The 22,137-nt window shown below is 34.6% G+C and overlaps 1 pseudogene; it reads right to left on the bottom strand.

Moving 5' to 3' along the window:
* Positions 1–621: 621 nt before the first annotated feature.
* LOC127137945 (zinc finger BED domain-containing protein RICESLEEPER 2-like) lies at positions 622–20,455 on the bottom strand (annotated as a pseudogene).
* Between the last annotated feature and the right edge of the window lie 1,682 nt (positions 20,456–22,137).

Below are 22,137 nucleotides of genomic sequence, written 5' to 3'. Positions count from 1 at the left end.
CATGAGGGAGCATTTACATTCATTGGGGTCTTTGTTTATGAGCAACACACCTTTGTGAAAGACATACCAAATTGAACCATATATATGTTTGGTTTGGATCTTAAAACTGTTTTCATAAAACCAAATTATTTTTTTAAAACCAGTTTATATGCGGATCGATTCAACTCTAAACTGTTTTTTCACAAAAAAATCAGTTTTAAAAAAGAGTTTTAAACTGGTATTTTTCAAACCAGTTTTTTATTTTCTTTAAAAAAAACCAATTTTATAAAAAAAAACCAATTTAAAAAAAATTATAAAAATAAATCAGGTTTAAAAAAAATAATTTTATAGCAAAAATAATTTTATTTTCTTTAACCTGCCTTTTTATTTCAACTAATTTTAAACTTAGTTTATGTTTAAAATAGTTATTTAAAAAATTGCTTTAAATTTAACTCTTATAATCTCCACAAACAATATCATAATCTCCACAAATAATATCTTGATTAAAAACAGGAATAGTCTCATTGAATCTGTTACTAGACTAATTAACAACAATAAAATTCTTCAACCTACACTATGAATATAACAAAATATGAAACATGAAGAATGTTTATGTTTTTTCACTTCTAGCTCCATAAGCAATTAATCAGCTTCTGCAATAAGCTTAATGCTGCATAAAATAAAATGAAATTACAAGAATGTTAGCATATACAAAAGTGAAAACAGTGAAATTACAAGTCTATGTTACATTTTAAGATATGGACGACCCGATTTCTAAGACCATGCCTTGAACAAAATCTAACCCAAACTCATTATCTCAAAAAATAGTATATTCAAATTAAGTGTTATTTTAATTCTAAAATACAATTCGTAAGTACGAAAATGTTATTTCAAGATAAATTTAGAGAAATATGGAATACTAAGTATGATCAAATTCACTAAATCTAGAGTGATTTTCGAACCAAGTTATGTTTCAATGCCGTTGTGTTTTCAATATATCTATCTTTTGAAGTTATAAGGTGAAAAATGAAGCTTATATTAAAGGTAAATCAAAATAAATCATCCTAATATACATATATGTATTTAATAGAATGTTTTTATCAAAATTTTGTTTATATATCTTGATTTACTGCATAAGCAAACAAATCAAAACAAATCATCCTAAATCATACTAAGGCAAACAAAATTGATGCTTAGCACATGTTTATAATGCTCAACTAGTACCTTTTACTGTATAGGATAAGGTTTACTGCATAAAAAAATCCCGCTACTGCAAAACAAATCTGACCATAAATGAGCCTAGTTTAAAGTACAAAAATATGAGACCCGTGTAAGGGAAGGTTCAGTAACACATTAAATTAATACTACGAGTTATGTGGTAATCCAGAAGCGTTTAATCACACAACACATATAATCACATAAACTAGAAAAATCACGCAACAACATAAACCCATAAGTGCAGAAAATGCATATATAACAAATTGAGTAGAATATGCAAAAACAAACTTTAGAATTCTTTACCGTTAAGTCATCTTCAAGTGTAACAAAAGTTGAAGAGGTTGAACAGCTAGCACCATCTTCCGTATAAAGTAATTCTACAAAACATATAAAGAGATTTCATTATGCCTAAAGTATAATAAATAATAATACATTAGCGAATATACTTAGTTATCATACCTTGCTCAAATCTCTCAAGAATATCAAAATATTCATTTGTAATCAAGGAGGAAGATGTTCCTTTGAGACAATCTTGGGTGCATATCAACGCTTCGACTGTTGTAGGTGTTAATGAGCTACGATATGGATCAAGCACCCTTTCTCCTGTACTGAATGCAGATTCAGAAGCCACTGTGCTTATAGGTATAGCCAATACGTCTATTGAAATGTTTGCAAGGATGGGATATCAGCCAGAGTTCACTTTCCACCATTCTAGAACATTTATCTCCATGTTATGCTCTAACTTCTCTCCAAGATAAGTAGTTAACTCGTTATCTGCATTATCACACCCTTCTGAAAGATAGAACTCAACAGTTCCATAAGGATCACTAACACAACCAAAAACTTGCACCTCATCTGAATTACCTTGAAGAGGCATAAATCCAACACAATATTCCTCATAAATAGATTTCAAGCTAGACTCTAAATTTGCTTTCAAGGCGTCATCATCATCCTTATTATAATATCGCCTTACCATCCAATCAGCCAATCTAATCTTGCACCTAGGATCGAATACTAGAGCAATCAACAACAACATGTTAAAAACTTCTCATGATTTCCCCAATATTTATCATATTTCTTCTTCATTTTTTGAGCTACTGAACATAGATGCTCATCTTCAGACGCACACATATCCACAATGCTCTTTCCAATACCCATGATCTCAAACATATAAATATTGCTTGTCAAATAAGATGACCCCGATATGTGTACGGTAGCATCATAAAATAACTTCAAGAATGGGATGATTAAGTTAATATGCTTCAAATCTTCTTCTGTTGGGACACCTTTCCCCTTCTTTGTCAACTCACTCACATGCTTTTTATCTCGAAAACTTAATTCTTTAAAGGTCCTCTCATATTTTGATGCGGATACTAACATCGAGTATGTTGAGTTCCAACGAGTCTCAACATCTAGCCAAACTAAACCTTTATAGTCCATGCTTTCCTCATCAATACATGCCTTGAATTTAGCAAGCCTCGCAGGAGAAGATCTAGCATACCACACACCATGACGAATTCTACCAGCAGAGCCATCAATGTCTTTCAACCCTTCTTTCACAACTAAATTCAATATATGCGCACAACATCGCATATGAAAATGGTTTCCACTCATAAATAAGCTATTCCTAGACAAAAGCCTTCTCTTGAGACGCTTAACCCCAACATCATTAGATGAAGCATTATCAACCGTCAAACTAAGCACACGGTTTAACCCCCAACTATTCAAGCACATCTCCATTGTTGCACAAATAGTATCCCCTGTATGACTTGTGACTTGACAAAAAGTTAAAATCTTCTTTTGTAAGTGCCAATTATTGCCAATGAAATGGGCTGTCACACACATATAACTCAACTTTTGACAAGAATAAGTCCACATATCAGTAATGAGACAAACTCTTCGACAATTCAGAGAGAGAAAAAATTTCAAAGTCATTCTTTCACTATCCCATAGTTTCAAGACATCACGCGCCAGTGTTGTGCGTGAACAAATCTAAATCTTGGTGATGCGAGACTCATAAATTCATGAAAAGACTCATGTTTAACCTTCCGAAATGGAATCTCCATGTTTATGAACATCTTAACCATTGCTCTTCTAAAGGCTTCTTGGTCAAACTTAACAATTAAAGGAGAGCCTATGTAACACCCCGATAATAATAAAATAATTATTTAAATTGAGTTAATAATTTATTTATTAATTTAATTAAATAATTGGAAATTTTATTATTATTATTTTTGGATTATTATTATTATTTGGAAAATATATATATGTTGGAAATAAGAGAAAGAATCCCATTTGGTAAAAAGAAAGTTTCACGTGAAAACAGAGAAAGGATCGTGAAAAAGGAAAAGGGCAGAGAAGAGGAGAAAGGAGCTGAAGAGCAAAGGTTGAAGAACGGAAAGGCTTGAAGCTCAAAGATTCGCCGGATTGTTAAGGTAAGGGGGGTTTATCGTCGATTAATGGGTATTATGGGATAATATGTAATGGGTAGTGAGAAACCGTTGAATCGACCCTAATTGGGATTTGGAATGCTGAAAATTTGTGATGAATAGGTTGAGTGAAAACCGTAATCAAATTGATAATTGTGTGTGTAATCAAACCGATAAATTGGTGATGAATGGCGACGAGTGAGTTTGAGTGGGAAGGGTCTGGAATGGGCACATGAGATCCCTGCCCAAAGAAAACGCGTCTGGTGAACTGTCATGTTCGCCTAGCGAAGGAACGCGCCTCAACCTCGCCCCAGCGAGATTGAGAGGTTTTGCTACTGTAATGTTCGCTGTGGACTCGCTGGAGCTTCGCCTAGCGAGTGAGTGCTAGCTGTGTTTTTCACCAAAACAGAATGAGTTCGCTATTACCTTCGCTTTGAGCTCGCCTAGCGAATTAATTTACCAATTTCCTGGAGCTGTTCGCCTTGAGCTCGCCTAGCGAACCAGAGCTTCGCCACTGCCTCGCCTAGCGAGCAAGGCAGAAGAAGTGTTTATACATGTGTTGCTGAGGTGTTTCATACATGTGTTGAGGAAGTGTTTTATACATGTGTTGATGATGTGTTGATACGTGTATTGATGATGTATGATGATATGCAAAATGTTGTGAATGTATATATTATGCATGTATTTGTGAATGGACTGTTGTATGGCTTAGAGTGTGAGCATATGTCCATTGTGAGTTGTTGTTGATGCTGCATTGCTAGATGATTAGTGTGCATGGCATAGCCTGTGGGGCTGTATCTAATTCCCATTGTGAGGAATTGGTGAGTGAATCGTTGTGAATTGTTGTTGATGTTTGCATGCTAGATGATTAGCTTGCATAGTCTAGCCTTTGGGGCTGTAGCTAATTCCCATGGTGAGGAATTAGTGAGTGAGTCATTAGGTCTCAATGAGTGGGACTAGTGAGCTTAGTAGCCGTATCCGGAGGGATCGGTGAGCTTGAACTATATGTTCAAGGATAGTCGGTACCGCATGTGTAGAGTCTCATTGCATAAAAATATGTAAGGCGTATAATATGAATGGATGTGTTCCAATATTATACGTGTGTTGTGTTGTTGTTAAGTATGATTTGAGATTATACTGGTATTGTATATTGATGTTGAGTATGATGTTTAAGCCAATGAGCTATTACTGAATGTGTATTGCAATTAGGGTGATTGATGTGTTAATTACTTGGCATTACATGTTGTTTTATAATGCTTATTATATTGATTGAGGAACTCACCCTTACAACTATTTTTCAGGTAACGAGAAATGGGTTGAGTAGAAGCAAATGCTTGGAGTCTAGTGTAGTCTCCCTAGTGGGTCATGCTCTGATAGATGTAACATCGGGCGGGAACACTTTGATTATTATTGTTGTTGTGGTTGAACTAAATTACATGTGATGTTACATGTTTTGCATGATTGAGTTGATCTCTATCCGCTGCGTAATTGTGCAAATACTTTATATTTAAATTAAATAAAAGAGCATGATTGTTATATTGTTTAAATGGTGTGGAATGTTTGTGTGACACCCTTGGTGCACTATTACTCTGATTATATGTTTATTATTTTAATTAATTTTTGGGGTATTTTAGAAGGGTGTTACATTAGTGGTATCAGAGCATAGTCGGTCGAGTCGAGTCGTAATTATTCTGTTTCCCCTGTACGGGATAGGTGTTGTGTAACCCTATCAGTACTTATTGTTTTAGCTTGTTGGGTTTTCAGAATAGAATGGTTGGAAGAGGTAGAGATGATGCTGCGATTGTTGAGGCTCTGGGTATGCTAGCTGGAGTACTTGGAGGAAATCCGAATGTTGTGGGAATGGGAGCTGCTCGTCAACTGAGTGAGTTCCAGAAGAACAATCCTCCAATGTTCAAGGGAGCATACGATCCAGATGGCGCTCAGAAGTGGTTGAAGGAGATCGAGAGGATCTTCCGCGTAACTGAGTGTGCCGATAACCAGAAGGTCAGGTTCGGTACGCATATGCTGTCAGAGGAAGCAGATGATTGGTGGGTTGCTACCCGCACTGAGTTGGAATCTGCTGGGAATACTGAGATCACTTGGGCTGTGTTCAGGGAAAGGTTCCTGAGAAAGTATTTTCCAGAAGATGTCAGAGGAAAGAAAGAGATAGAGTTTTTGGAATTGAAGCAGGGTAACAGGTCGGTTACTGAGTATGCTGCGAAGTTCACCGAGCTGTCAAAGTACTATACTCCCTATAATGAGGCTGCTGGAGAATTTTCGAAATGTGTGAAGTTTGAGAACGGGTTGCGTCCTGAGATCAAACAAGCTATTGGATATCAGAGGATCAGGGTGTTTTCTGACTTGGTTGACTGTTGCAGAATTTTTGAACAGGATTCCAAGGCTAGAGCAGAAAGCTATCAGCAGAGGGTTGATAGGAAGGGTAAGAATCAGATGGATCGTGGAAAACCGTATGCAGCTGGCAAAGGTTTTCAGAAGCAGAGTGGGATGAAGAGGCCTAGTGGGGGAGACTCTAGTGCTCCTGCTAAGTGTTATAGATGTGGTCGGGCTGGACATCGTGTTCATGAGTGTACCAGTGCTGAGATGAAGTGTTTCAAGTGTGGGAAAGGTGGTCACTTGGCTGCAGAGTGCCGATTGAAGACTGTAACTTGTTTCAACTGTGGAGAGTTGGGTCATATCAGTCCCCAGTGTCCGAAGCCGAAGAAGGAGAATCAGTCAGGAGGCAAGGTTTTTGCTCTATCAGGTTCTGAGACTTCTGCAGATGATCGTTTGATCAGAGGTACGTGTTATATTAATGGCTTTCCTCTCATAGCTATTATTGACACAGGTGCTACTCATTCTTTTATATCTGTGGATTGTGCTGTGAAGCTTAAGTTAGAGATATCTGAGATGCGTGGAAGTATGGTGATTGATACTCCTGCAAAGGGTTCAGTGACTACTACTTCGGTTTGTTGGAGTTGTCCTTTGAATATTTTTGGTAGAGATTTTGGGATAGACCTTGTGTGTCTTCCATTAGTGCAGATTGACGTTATCTTGGGTATGAACTGGTTGGTGTTTAACCGAGTTTATATCAACTGTTTTGATAAGACGGTGATAATTCTGAGATTGAGGAAGGGCAGAGTCTGTTTCTATCAGCCAGGCAGGTGAATGAGGAAGTGGCAGATGGGACAGAGTTGTTTATGCTGTTGGCAACTTTAGAGGCTAAAGATAAACTGGTGATTCGTGATCTAGCAGTGGTGTGTGACTTTCCTGATGTGTTTCCGGAAGAAGTGAATGAGTTACCGCCAGAGCGTGAAGTTGAGTTCTCGATTGAATTGGTACCTGGTACTAGACCGATATCGATGGCTCCGTACCGTATGTCTGCTGTTGAGTTAACTGAATTGAAGAGTCAGTTGGAAGATCTGTTGGATAAGAAGTTTATTCGTCCGAGTGTGTCACCGTGGGGTGCACCAGTGTTGTTGGTTAAGAAGAAAGAAGGTACTATGAGGTTGTGTGTGGACTACAGGCAACTGAATAAAGTGACGATCAAGAATCGGTATCCTTTGCCGAGGATTGATGATTTGATGGATCAGTTGGTTGGTGCGAGTGTGTTCAGCAAGATAGATTTGAGATCTGGGTATCATCAGATACGTGTGAAAACTGAGGATATTCAGAAGACTGCTTTCAGAACAAGGTATGGACATTATGAGTATTCTGTAATGCCTTTTGGTGTGACTAATGCGCCTGGAGTATTTATGGAGTACATGAATAGGATTTTCCATCCGTACTTGGATCAGTTTGTTGTGGTGTTTATCGATGACATTTTGGTGTATTCGAAATCTGAAGAAGAGCATGCTGAGCATTTGAGAGTGGTTTTAGGAGTGCTGCGAGAAAAGCAGTTATTTGCTAAACTGTCTAAGTGTGAATTTTGGTTAGAAGAAGTTAGTTTTCTTGGTCATGTGATTTCAAGAGGTGGTGTTGCTGTTGATCCTTCTAAGATAGAAGCGGTATCTAAGTGGGAAGCTCCGAAGTCTGTTGCTGAGATTCGAAGTTTCCTTGGTTTGGCTGGTTATTATAGGAAGTTCATTGAGGGATTTTCTAAGTTGGCGTTACCGTTGACGATGTTGACTAGAAAGGGGCAAGCGTTTGTTTGGGACTCAAAATGTGAAGAAGGTTTCCAAGAGTTAAAGAGAAGGTTGACTACTGCTCCTATTTTGACGTTACCGAGTTCGTCGGAACCATTTGAAGTTTACTGTGATGCTTCATTGTTGGGTTTGGGTGGTGTGTTGATGCAGAATAAGCAGGTTATAGCTTATGCTTTGAGACAGCTGAGGGTTCATGAAAGGAACTATCCGACGCACGATTTAGAGTTGGCAGCTGTAGTGTTTGTTTTGAAGTTGTGGAGGCATTACTTGTATGGATCAAGATTTGAGGTTTTCAGTGACCATAAGAGTTTAAAGTATTTGTTTGATCAGAAAGAGCTGAATATGAGACAGAGGAGATGGTTAGAGTTTCTGAAGGATTATGATTTTGGTTTGAATTACCATCCGGGTAAAGCAAATGTAGTGGCTGATGCATTGAGTCGGAAATCATTACATATGTCTATGTTAATGGTTAAGGAATTGGATTTAATTGAGCAGTTTAGAGACTTGAGTTTGGTGTGTGAGAGTACTCACAACAGTGTTAAATTGGGAATGTTGAAGTTAACGAGTGGTATTCTGGAGGAGATCAGAGAGGGTCAGAAATCCGATATGCTTTTGGTTGATAAGTTGACTTTAGTGAATCAAGGTCGAGGTGGTGAGTTCAGAGTTGATGAGAATGGTGTTTTGAAATTTGGTAGTCGGGTGTGTATTCCGAATGTTATTGAGCTTAAGAAGAGTATTCTTGAGGAGGGACATCGTAGTGGCTTAAGTATTCATCCTGGAGCTACGAAGATGTATCATGATTTGAAGAAGTTATTTTGGTGGCCGGGAATGAAAAGAGAAATTGCGAGTTTTGTTTATTCCTGTTTGACTTGTCAGAAGTCGAAGATTGAGCATCAGAAGCCGTCTGGGCTAATGCAACCGTTGGCTATTCCAGAGTGGAAGTGGGATAGTATCAGTATGGATTTTGTTTCTGGTTTGCCGAGGACAAATAAGAATTTTGAAGCCATTTGGGTGATTGTTGACAGATTGACAAAATCGGCTCATTTCATTCCGATCAGAATGGATTATCCGTTAGAGAGATTAGCCGAGTTGTATATTGAGAAGATTGTAAGTTTGCATGGTATTCCGTCTAGTATTGTTTCGGACAGAGATCCTAGATTTACATCGAAGTTCTGGGAAGGTTTGCAGAGGGCTTTGGGAACTAAGCTGAGGTTGAGTTCTGCATATCATCCGCAGACTGATGGTCAGACTGAGAGGACGATTCAGTCACTGGAGGACCTTTTGAGGGCTTGTGTTTTGGAAAAAGGAGGCGCTTGGGATTGTTATTTGCCTTTGATTGAGTTTACCTACAACAATAGTTTTCATTCGAGCATTGGTATGGCACCGTTTGAAGCTTTGTATGGTAGGAGATGTCGGACACCTTTGTGTTGGTATGAGTCCGGTGAGAGTGCTGTAGTTGGACCGGAGATTGTTCAACAAACTACGGAAAAGATTAAGATGATTCAGGAGAAGATGAGAATTGCTCAGAGTCGTCAGAAGAGTTATCATGATAAGAGGAGGAAGTCACTTGAGTTCCAAGAGGGAGATCATGTGTTTCTTCGTATTACTCCGATAACTGGTGTTGGTCGAGCTTTGAAGTCGAAGAAGTTGACACCTCGATTTATTGGTCCTTATCAGATTTTGGAGAGGATAGGGGAGGTAGCCTATCGTGTCGCTTTACCGCCGTCGCTTGCGAATTTGCATGAGGTTTTTCATGTGTCTCAGTTGAGGAGGTACATCCATGATCCGTCGCATATAGTCCAAGTAGATGATGTACAGGTGAGAGATAACCTGACTGTTGAAACATCACCTATGAGGATCGAGGATCGAGAGTTGAAGCAGTTGAGGGGTAAAGAGATTGCCTTGGTGAAGGTAGCTTGGGGAGGACCAGCAGGTGGCAACGTGACATGGGAACTGGAGAGTAAGATGAAGGAGTCTTACCCAGAGTTGTTCGCTTGAGGTATGTTTTCGAGGACGAAAACTCTTTTAGTGGGGGAGAGTTGTAACACCCCGATAATAATAAAATAATTATTTAAATTGAGTTAATAATTTATTTATTAATTTAATTAAATAATTGGAAATTTTATTATTATTATTTTTGGATTATTATTATTATTTGGAAAATATATATATGTTGGAAATAAGAGAAAGAATCCCATTTGGTAAAAAGAAAGTTTCACGTGAAAACAGAGAAAGGATCGTGAAAAAGGAAAAGGGCAGAGAAGAGGAGAAAGGAGCTGAAGAGCAAAGGTTGAAGAACGGAAAGGCTTGAAGCTCAAAGATTCGCCGGATTGTTAAGGTAAGGGGGGTTTATCGTCGATTAATGGGTATTATGGGATAATATGTAATGGGTAGTGAGAAACCGTTGAATCGACCCTAATTGGGATTTGGAATGCTGAAAATTTGTGATGAATAGGTTGAGTGAAAACCGTAATCAAATTGATAATTGTGTGTGTAATCAAACCGATAAATTGGTGATGAATGGCGACGAGTGAGTTTGAGTGGGAAGGGTCTGGAATGGGCACATGAGATCCCTGCCCAAAGAAAACGCGTCTGGTGAACTGTCATGTTCGCCTAGCGAACATAACCTTCGCCTAGCGAAGGAACGCGCCTCAACCTCGCCCCAGCGAGATTGAGAGGTTTTGCTACTGTAATGTTCGTTGTGGACTCGCTGGAGCTTCGCCTAGCGAGTGAGTGCTAGCTGTGTTTTTCACCAAAACAGAATGAGTTCGCTATTACCTTCGCTTTGAGCTCGCCTAGCGAATTAATTTACCAATTTCCTGGAGCTGTTCGCCTTGAGCTCGCCTAGCGAACCAGAGCTTCGCCACTGCCTCGCCTAGCGAGCAAGGCAGAAGAAGTGTTTATACATGTGTTGCTGAGGTGTTTCATACATGTGTTGAGGAAGTGTTTTATACATGTGTTGATGATGTGTTGATACGTGTATTGATGATGTATGATGATATGCAAAATGTTGTGAATGTATATATTATGCATGTATTTGTGAATGGACTGTTGTATGGCTTAGAGTGTGAGCATATGTCCATTGTGAGTTGTTGTTGATGCTGCATTGCTAGATGATTAGTGTGCATGGCATAGCCTGTGGGGCTGTAGCTAATTCCCATTGTGAGGAATTGGTGAGTGAATCGTTGTGAATTGTTGTTGATGTTTGCATGCTAGATGATTAGCTTGCATAGTCTAGCCTTGGGGCTGTAGCTAATTCCCATGGTGAGGAATTAGTGAGTGAGTCATTAGGTCTCAATGAGTGGGACTAGTGAGCTTAGTAGCCGTATCCGGAGGGATCGGTGAGCTTGAACTATATGTTCAAGGATAGTCGGTACCGCATGTGTAGAGTCTCATTGCATAAAAATATGTAAGGCGTATAATATGAATGGATGTGTTCCAATATTATACGTGTGTTGTGTTGTTGTTAAGTATGATTTGAGATTATACTGGTATTGTATATTGATGTTGAGTATGATGTTTAAGCCAATGAGCTATTACTGAATGTGTATTGCAATTAGGGTGATTGATGTGTTAATTACTTGGCATTACATGTTGTTTTATAATGCTTATTATATTGATTGAGGAACTCACCCTTACAACTATTTTTCAGGTAACGAGAAATGGGTTGAGTAGAAGCAAATGCTTGGAGTCTAGTGTAGTCTCCCTAGTGGGTCATGCTCTGATAGATGTAACATCGGGCGGGAACACTTTGATTATTATTGTTGTTGTGGTTGAACTAAATTACATGTGATGTTACATGTTTTGCATGATTGAGTTGATCTCTATCCGCTGCGTAATTGTGCAAATACTTTATATTTAAATTAAATAAAAGAGCATGATTGTTATATTGTTTAAATGGTGTGGAATGTTTGTGTGACACCCTTGGTGCACTATTACTCTGATTATATGTTTATTATTTTAATTAATTTTTGGGGTATTTTAGAAGGGTGTTACAGCCTACATGTTCTTCAGCACTTGTTGTAGAAGATGATGTCATTTGCCTCTTGTAAATAAGGCATCTGGATAAATGAGCATGCATGGAACTAGTTCCGTTATTATACTTAAATTTTGTGTCATAGTATTTGCACAAAGCTTTTTGTTCTTCTTCTGAGGATACAATGAAATGCTTCCAAGTCTCTGAACGATTCTTTCGCTTCTTAGTGTGAGGAGGTGGCATTTCATTAGAGATTGTAGGTGGAGGGGTTGAAACTGTATTCTCGGATGTTGCATAAGTTGTACCAACATTAGTCATCTTGATTCTGTTAAAAATAGGAAAACAGATTAAGATAAAAAAAACACACAATGGAAATAAATAAGAAATGAATAATTATGATTCAAGCATGCTAGTCTGCTTTGTAAGTGTTCCATAAAGTGAATCCATAATGTGTGAAGAGTAATCATACAAAATATGCATATCAGAGTTCAATATTTATTGCATTCTGGAAAATATTGTTCCTTCCTGACCAGATTAAAACGATTAGTGATTAAAAGGAATAATACAAGAATGTAATAGCTAGCCAAGAACCAAAGTATAACGCCAAGCATCACAACCAACAACACAAAGCAATTGCCTCACTCTTCACGCATTGAATATTTACGAGAGAATCAGATAATCATATCATATAGATAGAAAGAACCTCTAGCATATGACACAACTGATCAATGAATCAAAAATGGATATATCATAACAATTCATGAATTTTCCGACATAGCAACTCTTGATTTTGCAACTCTAAACTAAATTGGTCCCTAATTCGACACAAGAGCTAGGAGAACTAATAACCAAACCAAAAGCACTACTTGAATGAAAACACACTAGAAGAGTATTTAAGAGACTATATTTCATTTGCACTTCAATCATTAAAATTTTACTAATTAATTGAAATTTGTTAGTAGAATAAGCTTTGAATATCATAATGATAATGTAAACAAATCCCATAGGTACAATGAAGTGTTTAAAACTATATAAACAGTAACTTGTGTAAAAAAAATCACTCCCTCCGTTCCAAAATCCTTCATTTTCTCTCTTTCATTTATCACAAAATACTCAAATTAAAATCAATAGTTAACAAGAATAATATAGTAAAATTAATATTTTCTCTTTCATTTATTGCAATACTCAAATGCAACACTTAATTTGGGACGGGGTGTGTGTTTAGCTTTTAGTTCTTGATACGAAAACTATAGCACTAGAAAACCTAACAAATAACAGATTTAGCCTCTAATACCTTTGCATTGCAGACAATAGCTGTATGAAGTTAATACCAAGTTATGCAAGACAATATCTGTATGAAGTTAAAACCAAGTTAATTTATTTTATGAGCAAACTGTAGCCAAAATATTTTTTTGAGTAATCACACAAACCAATTACTTAACAATATCAATTGTCACTTAAAAGAAAAACAAGTAAAAATATCATTTGTCAACAAGTTACTTAATATGTACTACGATTTGTAATCACTCTAGTATGAAAAGTATATATCTACATTGTAATATGACTATGATTGGACATTAAGACCATTAATAAAGAACATATATTGACATAACAGTAGTAAAATAATGACAAAATTCTTAAGCTTACAAACACATAAGCAAGACCACATCATAAAACACCAACTTATAAAGTAAATAGAAGAAACAAACCTTTGAAACTAGGAGAAAGTACATTGAAGAAAATTCAAATTACAACACAAACAACACATAATTTTAAGATCACTAATTTGTTTAATGATATAATCTCCAAATGAAATTTAAATGATATTGGTTATATTGACAATATATTTACTTGGGGTACTAATCAATTGGAAAACAAATTTATCCATGCTAGGTTGAAGATATTTTTAGATTCTAATAAATGGCTTGAAAGTTATCAAAAGTATTATAATCATCATCTTCTTAGATACTCCTCTGACCACCCACCTATCTTTCTTAGTTTCAATAATATTAATAGATACATGTACCTCAATCAACAGCTAAAATTTGAAACAAAATATGGTTTATTAATGAGAAAACTCAAGGAAAATACTAGTATCAGTATTACAAAGACTACGAGTAGCGCAACACCATGAACACTTGTTAAGAATCAAAACGCATCATGACCGAAGTATCAATGATGGTATCAACAGAGACTTGTAAAAAATTAACACCTTTTTCCTTTTCAACCAAGTGCTAGGCAAAATGTTATGTTATCCTCTACCAGCCATAATAACATAGTTATATTATCTTCTTTTTAACATAGAAAGTTCTAACTAGTAGGGAAATATAGAACAACTTAACTACTATGTTTACAACTCAATTCTGTTCAACACAAAAAGCTAAAGGCTACTTAAAATACCCTTGTTAAGATCAGTTTAACACATAACACAAATTTGAAGTTTATAATATGTTTACCTGAATATCAATGGAAGATGTAGAGTAAAAATGTTAGCAGAGTTTTCTCTTGAACCTGAAACACAGATTTCATCAACTTTACAGTTAATTTGTTTCTACTGAGTCAAAGATGAAAATGAAAATTAAAGCTTCAAAGTAGGATTTCACTTGAATCTGAAACACTTGTTATTGTGAGAAGAGAGATCTTAGAGGCGTTGTTGAAGGACGAGCTCGTCGGATTTGAAGAACGATTTTGTCGATTTTACAACTATCTCGATAACCCCATGATTGTGATTTGGAGAATTAAGATACAAAAGAGGATTAGAGTTTGAAATTTGAAGAATGACGAAGATAAAAAAGATGAAAAAAAATTGGATTTTTGGGAAATAGGGTTTCTGAAACTTGTGTTGTGGTTGATTTTCCAATTTATGCGTTTGTTTCTAAATGATTATTGAAAAATGATAACTTAATACTTGATCCGGTTTGTAACAATGGTTACGTTTTTTTTTTTAATTTGATAAATGGGCCACCGATTTCAAAATATAATGCTTCTAGGAGTATATTCTCTTTCGATCGTCTCATAATATCTCTAATGCTTGTTGATTTGGCTATTAATGAAGTTGTGTTTTACTAAAGAGATAGCTAGATTAAAATTACACTTTTATCCTCCTTATATTTCATACAAACTAGTCATAATTTTAAAATTGAATGGAACAACAAAATAATGCTATGTAATACTGAAATTAGAAATATATTTGAACTTGTATTGAGTATTAAAGATAAGGTTTGCGAATGTTAAAGTTAAAAGTTGGCTGTTTTAGTTAACTTTGTTATCTTCTTCATTTTTAAGTTACATGTGTGTCGAGAATTTTAGAATTCTCATTTATTTAACATTTTAATATCCCTCATTTTGTAAATAATCAACTTTAAAAGTTAAATACTTTAAATATTTTATCCAAACATTTGGGCCCAAGTTATTTAAATTCACTCCAAAAATTATGCTCTCCATAAAATTCTCTCTTCAATTACACCTTTAGTGTTTTTTGGTGTGTAAATTAAAATTTATGGAGAATTCGTCCAGACATTTTTTCATTTTATCGGATATTCTTTTTTAGTAACATTTTTATTATAATATTTTAAAATAAATTTGACAATTAATATCAATTTTTTTAAAAAAACTGATATAAAATCTAAGTTTTTATATCATATTTGTAATAATACAAGTTTTTTTTAAAAAAATTGATGTAAAAACATAGAGTTACCTATGTTTTTACACCTTTTTTTCCGAAAACAAATTTATATATAAAAAAATGAAAATAATATATATATATATATATATATATATATATATATATATAGTATAATTATATATATATATATATATATATATATCTATATATATATATATATATATATATATATATATATTATATAATATATTATATATATATATATAAAAGATTATAAATTATAATTTTATATTAATTTTTTTAAATATTCGAAAAATTATAAAAACTGTCAAAAATTAATATGATTTATCAATTTTTTTGAAAATTTCATAAAATTAACATTACCAGACTTTTTAGTGTTATAGGAAAAATCCAATAACCTATAGTATTTTTGAAAAAGATCGATAAAGTTTATCACACATCCGTTTTTTTTAAAAAAAAACGATAAAAATAATATTGTATTTTTTGATTGGCCTAATTTTTCGATTGCATATTAAATTTTCTATTAACCTAACTGATTTTTTGCACGAGATTTTATGAAATCATGTATTTTTAATATTGAGAAAAATAAGGGGTATCAGGTAAAATAAAAAGGGTGTCAAGACAAAAACTCAAATTCATGTTTAGACGTTATGCAAAGGTTTTTTTTTCATGTGGCCTGTTAACCCTCAAAAGCTTGGCCCATTAAAATGTACATAGCTGATATGTAATTATTAAACTCAGCAGCCAAATATGCTCCATGCTTATGATTATCTTAATCTTTAACTTAAATCTAACACCAATGTTACCCGTCTTGCAATCAAAATCAATTTTAACAGAATATATAGTGTAACTATAGAAAAAGTAACGGTGTACGTGAGCTGAGTTGAATCGGGTTTGATCTATTTATTATCCAATCAATTTAAATTTTAATAGGTTAGATCCGTCGTCCAACCCACAATTTTATTGTCAAAACCGACCATAACTGACCCGTTCATTAATGAGTTGGGTTGATTTAGGTTCGCGGGTTGTGTTTCAAATAAAAAATATATTTTTTATGATTTTTTTGTCGGTTTTATAAAAATATAACACAATTCAATATAATCTTACTCATTTATAACACTCTATTTCAATTAAACACGTCATATAATATATAATAAAATTCATCAATACGATATGACACTTTATAATAATATAAAATTCAACAAGACACGTTATTTCATAAAATACATAAGTTAAAAATGATATAAAAGAAAAATAAGAAACATCATTTAATCTTAGAATTACGTAAACTCATTGATCTAGTAGTATTATTGATCGATAATAATTTTTTTTGGAAAAATTATGATTATCAGTGAGATATTAATTTTATAGTTTTGTTTAAAATAATAATAAAAATAATAAGAAATTACTAAAGTCACATCAATGAGTTGGGCCAACGGGTCCGCATGTTACAAAACTCAAATCCGATACCCGAACCAAAACTATACGAGTTGTTATGAGTTGAGTTGAGTATACCCGTAAATAAATAGATTCAGATAATTTATGGATTGAATTGGTTTAGATCAACGGGTTTGTGAGTCGACCCGTATCCATGAAAACCGTAAGAAAAGATGAGCAATAAATAAAAAATTATTAACAAATTAGAACATGGGTTAATACAATGTTTTGTCTTTACAAGATAGAAGTTAGTTATTGATAGTTAGAAGTTAGTTTTCATAACAAATTTTATGTCTTGTATCACTCATTATATAAAGTGGGATTTAACTAATTTAAAAATATGATGAAATTGGTAAAATGCAATGTCCATTATGGTATCAATAACTTAGATCCAATGTCTTTCACTTCATCTTCCTCTTCTAAAGCTTCGTTAGCTAGCTAACCTTGAAGCTCCAACCTTTACAAGACTTCATCACATTGCACCAATTTCATCTTTTTAATGGCTGAAATCAGTGACACGATGCAAAACATCCTATAGTTATCTCCAAATTCTTATAATTTTATCACTTTTCTCTCATTTGAGTTCATCCAATAGCAATTTGTTTAGCCCCAAACTACAAATTAAATTACATGATGGAAAATTCCTCTTGTGGAAGGAGTAATTTTCACCAACAAAATGCAAGAATTCGTGGTTAATTTACACATTTCACCGAAGTTTAAAATTGAGATAGATTATTAATTTGAAATTGTCTCTCATGAGTATGAAATTTGGATTGTGTAAAACCAAGCGTTATTTATATGGATACTCTCCACAATATTCGAAGTAGTTATCCCTCGTGTTTTTTTTGCATGCAAGCACTTCAATGTGATGATGAAAGCTAGAGTTCGTCAACTTCTCTTAGAACTAACATCTACTAAGAAAGTTAATCGATCAATTTTCGAGAATATGCTCAAAATCAAAGCTATCACATACTTTCTTTTTGATGTTAGTGACCTAATTATAGAAGAAGTTCAAATGGAAGAAATCTTTGAGGGACTTCCCCGTGAATATATCCCCTTTGTGATGCAAATCTATGGTAAATCTGACTCTCCCTCCCTGTACGATGTAAAAGACTTAATGTATCTTCATGAAGAACAATTACATAATTTTATGTAACAATTATTTATACAAAGCTTACGTAATCCAACTTGAATCAAAACTTTTCTAGAAGTCGCACTGGATATTAAATATTAGAGCTCGAGGGCATAACAATATTTCACGTGGTTGTGGTCATGGATTGATAACATACCTACTTGTCAATTATGTGGTAAATATGGACATGTTGTCCTTGAATGCTTGCATAAATATGATGAAGAATTTGTTCCAACTTCCTCAAATTATCAAGCCTTGCACCTTACATCTAGATACCAAGGAATCGCCTCAACTTCCACAAAATCTCATAATCCAAACTCCAAGGAACAACTTGCTATTATACTTATAGTAACTCATGATCTTGTTGGCTTCACTCAAGATCTATCAGTTCCATAAGAAATTGACTCCTAACTGTGGTATGTTATTTTAGGTGCATTACATCACCTAACTTCACACATTATAAACACACATGTGAGTCAATCTTATGTTGGATAAAATAGAGTCTTTGTAAGGAATGGACAGAGTTTAGATATTCATTTTATTGGTTCCTCTCAATTTAAAATTTTCCACACAATATCTTAAAACTCAAAGATATGATTTATGTCCCATAACTAATTTTTTTCTTTATGTATCTAAATTTGCCAAAGATAATAAATGTACTTTGAAATTCACTCTAATATTTGCTATGTGAAATCTCAAACATCTAAAGAAGTCTTGCTTGAAGGGTTTCTTGGTACAAATGAGTTGTATTGCTTTCTAGACTTATTCTTGCAATCCTCAAGCTCCAAGTCTTAAAGGCTGAACCAAGCTAGTTTTCTCACTGTGAATAATGTCATTGCAGACTAGTCTGTCAAGAATGCAGGTTTTGTTCCTTCAAGTTTCTCTACATGGCACTTTAGGTTAGGCCAAGCCAATTCTAATACATTTAAGATTGTCTTACTGTCAGTCTGAAAATTTGAACTAATAATTTTAACATGAAGGTGTGATATAAAGGTATGAAAATGCTGAGTGTAAGATGACCAACTTATACTTTGACATATTAACTATTTCGATAAAGGTGGTCAATTCGATCCACCTATCAGGGGAAATAAAATCAACTGACCTATTAGGTTTTTTAAGACTTAACATATTCTTAAATCTAAGGATATTATGACTTAGAAGCATTTTTGACACCAAACCATAAGTTTCGACATGAGAATTTTTCGACAGAAGCAGTTAGAAGATTTGAAAACAGTTTTGACAATGGTAGCAGTTTAAGGCAGTTCAAAAACCAAAGACACGTGGAAGCAAAATAGATGACAAAATCCCATATAGTAATGTACGTGTCGAATGTTGGAGAATTAACCGTTGTTGACGGTTATTTATGTACACATTATATAAGTAGATTTCATTTTTGTAATGAGGATTCACATTTTCATTCTATTGTCCTTAGAATTCACATATCCGAGTCATAGAGATCAAGAATTCGTGAAAAAATGTATGAACCTGCGTCTCACTTTTAATTCTAAACACTTTTTTATCCAATTGTTTTGTTGTTTTCTTCATTTACTTTATTCCTTTTAAGCAATCCTGAATTTACTTATTTACATTCTTATCCAGTTTCCATATGTTCAAAGATAGAACCTTTTAGCACAAACACATTTCTCAAACATCTCGCACAAAAATGTCATTAGGATTTTTTATACTTTATTCAATTTAGTGAACTAAAACTTGTGATTTGTTTACTAAAAGCACCAGTAAACAAATTAGCACATCTAGTGGCACTCTTTATGCGAAACTTAAACTTTTGTAAATGGTATAATGTGCTTTTTTATTTATTTGTGTTCTTCACATCTAAATGTTGCTATATGTTGAGTGTTTATGCGTATGAGGATTGGTAAGTTCGTTAGTATAACTAGACCATCATGAAATTCATATCCTCAGGGAATTTCTCATCTTCAGAATAATGCTCAAAATGTAGAAGAATAACCAACCGGAACAACTGTTGGTGGTACAAGAAATTTAACAACCGTTGGAGTAACTGCTCCTATTGTGATTCCGATATTGGGTTCAACCACAACACCAGAAATGGTAATACCACCACCAACTAGTTTTTCTATTAATCATGTGGTTACACAAACCACTGTAAAAGGTTCTACGCCTCCATTTCTGCTAAATTTTACACTTTTCCCTAGTGGTAGGGAATATCCATATGGCATGCCAACTGCAATGATGACATGCCTACATACTAACGCGTCGAAGTACGCAGACAATGCAATGGTAGTTGCATCTCTTTTCTATCCGTACATGGCATCAGGATCTACTATAAATAATCTTGGTCGAATGGGTCAATCTCATGGAGGATTGATATACGTCCCTCAGATTATGCCACCTTTAACTAACAAATCTTTATTGGTTGCAAGATGACAAATGGATGATAGTAACCATGACATGGTTAATATTCTTACCCAACAATTTGGTATGGTGTTCAATCCTTTGATCCAAAATAGCAGTCATAGTTACTAGTAGTTAGCATACCAAATTACTCGAATTGCTGACTTCTTTGATGCTCCACCAACGCCAATTCATCCAATTCCTAATAACCAAGCGCAACAGCAAGTTACACCCCAACCAATCAAACAACCTATACCCAGGATAGTCAAAGAACTGGTGCTGGTACACACGGACGAAGATGCAGATAATGTAGTTAGGAGAGTCCAACAAAATAAATTCATGGGGAAAAATGACATAATCAACATGGTTGAACAAATCCTAACTCAAAATGGACTCAATATAGGTCTTCATAGGTCGAATTTTCTTTCTCCATTATCTAGATATGTCTTGCAAATTGAACTCCCCAGGGATTGGAAAATTTCCAAGCTTACCAAATTTGCATGTGAAACTAGTGAATCTATTGTCGAACACATTGCTAGATACAAAACAGAAGCCGGTGATTTGGCTAATAACGAAAACATAAAGATGAAATACTTTCCCAATTCTTTAAGTAAGAATGATTTTACATGGTTAACCACTCTTACCCCAAGTTCTATACATAATTAGAATCAACTAAAGAGAGTGTTCCATGAGAAACTTTACATGGGTCAGTAAAAAATTAGACTGAAAGAATTACCTACTGTGAAATGAAAATCGTCTGAACCTATAGATGATTATCTCAATAGGTATAGACTAATGAAGTCAAGGTGTTTTAATCAAGTGCCTGAACATGAGTTAGACGAAATGGCCACATGGCTTAGATTATTCAATTAGGAAGAAGTTACATACCCAATACCTAAGGGATATGGCCCAATTACTAGATAGAGTTAGACAAGTCAAACACTTAAAAGAAGAAAATGCTAAATTAGAAAAGGCTAGAATGAATCAAGATCCTAGTAATGAAAAGATTTCCTATATAGAGTGAAAAGATAGTAATCAACTTGACATATATTTGTAAGGTCTTAAGGCCTTCCGAGGGAAGGATCCTGTGGAACCAAGTAGAAATGAAAATTTTGTTAGAAAAACTTATACTTTGATGTAACCAAATATGATGAATTTTTCGACCTTTTGATTTTCGATGGTCAGATCATAGTTCAGAAATCCCTAAAGAGGACACCATTGGAACAAAAGAAGAAGAGAGGTTTTTGTAAATATCATGATTTCTTTGGTTATAAAACATCCCAATGTCTTATTTTCAGGGATTTGTTACAAGGCGCTTTGAAGGATGGTAGAATGAATTTTTGAGACGAACCTAAGCCAACAATGCAGATTGATTCAGACCCACTTCAAATTAAAGAGGCACATCTTATAGAGCCTGTAGAAATCATGATGGTTAAGACTACATAAGATCTCAACATGGAGATCAAAGAAATGACTGTTGCAGATTATACCGAGAAGATGAAAGTGGTATACCTAAATGTTGAAGAAGAATTAATCGACTTCCTAAATAGGTGCAAACTTAAAGGCTCTAAAGTAATGTTATGTCCTCATTGCAGTGCTATATTCAACAAGGAGGCCATAAATGCCTCAAACATATTAAGCCTCGACAACCAAGGAGTAATATTAGAGATGATAACAAATCCCAATTTTCTTTTGACAAAAAGGGGGTCCCTTACAAAAAGTCTGAAAATCAGGAAAAAAAACTTATGTTCCACCATCCGGTGTTCCTCTTGATGAGTGAATTTGATCCATGGGTAAACATAATG

This window comes from Lathyrus oleraceus, chromosome 4 (genome assembly GCF_024323335.1).
Source record: "Lathyrus oleraceus cultivar Zhongwan6 chromosome 4, CAAS_Psat_ZW6_1.0, whole genome shotgun sequence".
Classification (NCBI taxonomy): domain Eukaryota; kingdom Viridiplantae; phylum Streptophyta; class Magnoliopsida; order Fabales; family Fabaceae; genus Lathyrus; species Lathyrus oleraceus.
This window is presented reverse-complemented; position numbering and strand designations above follow the sequence as displayed.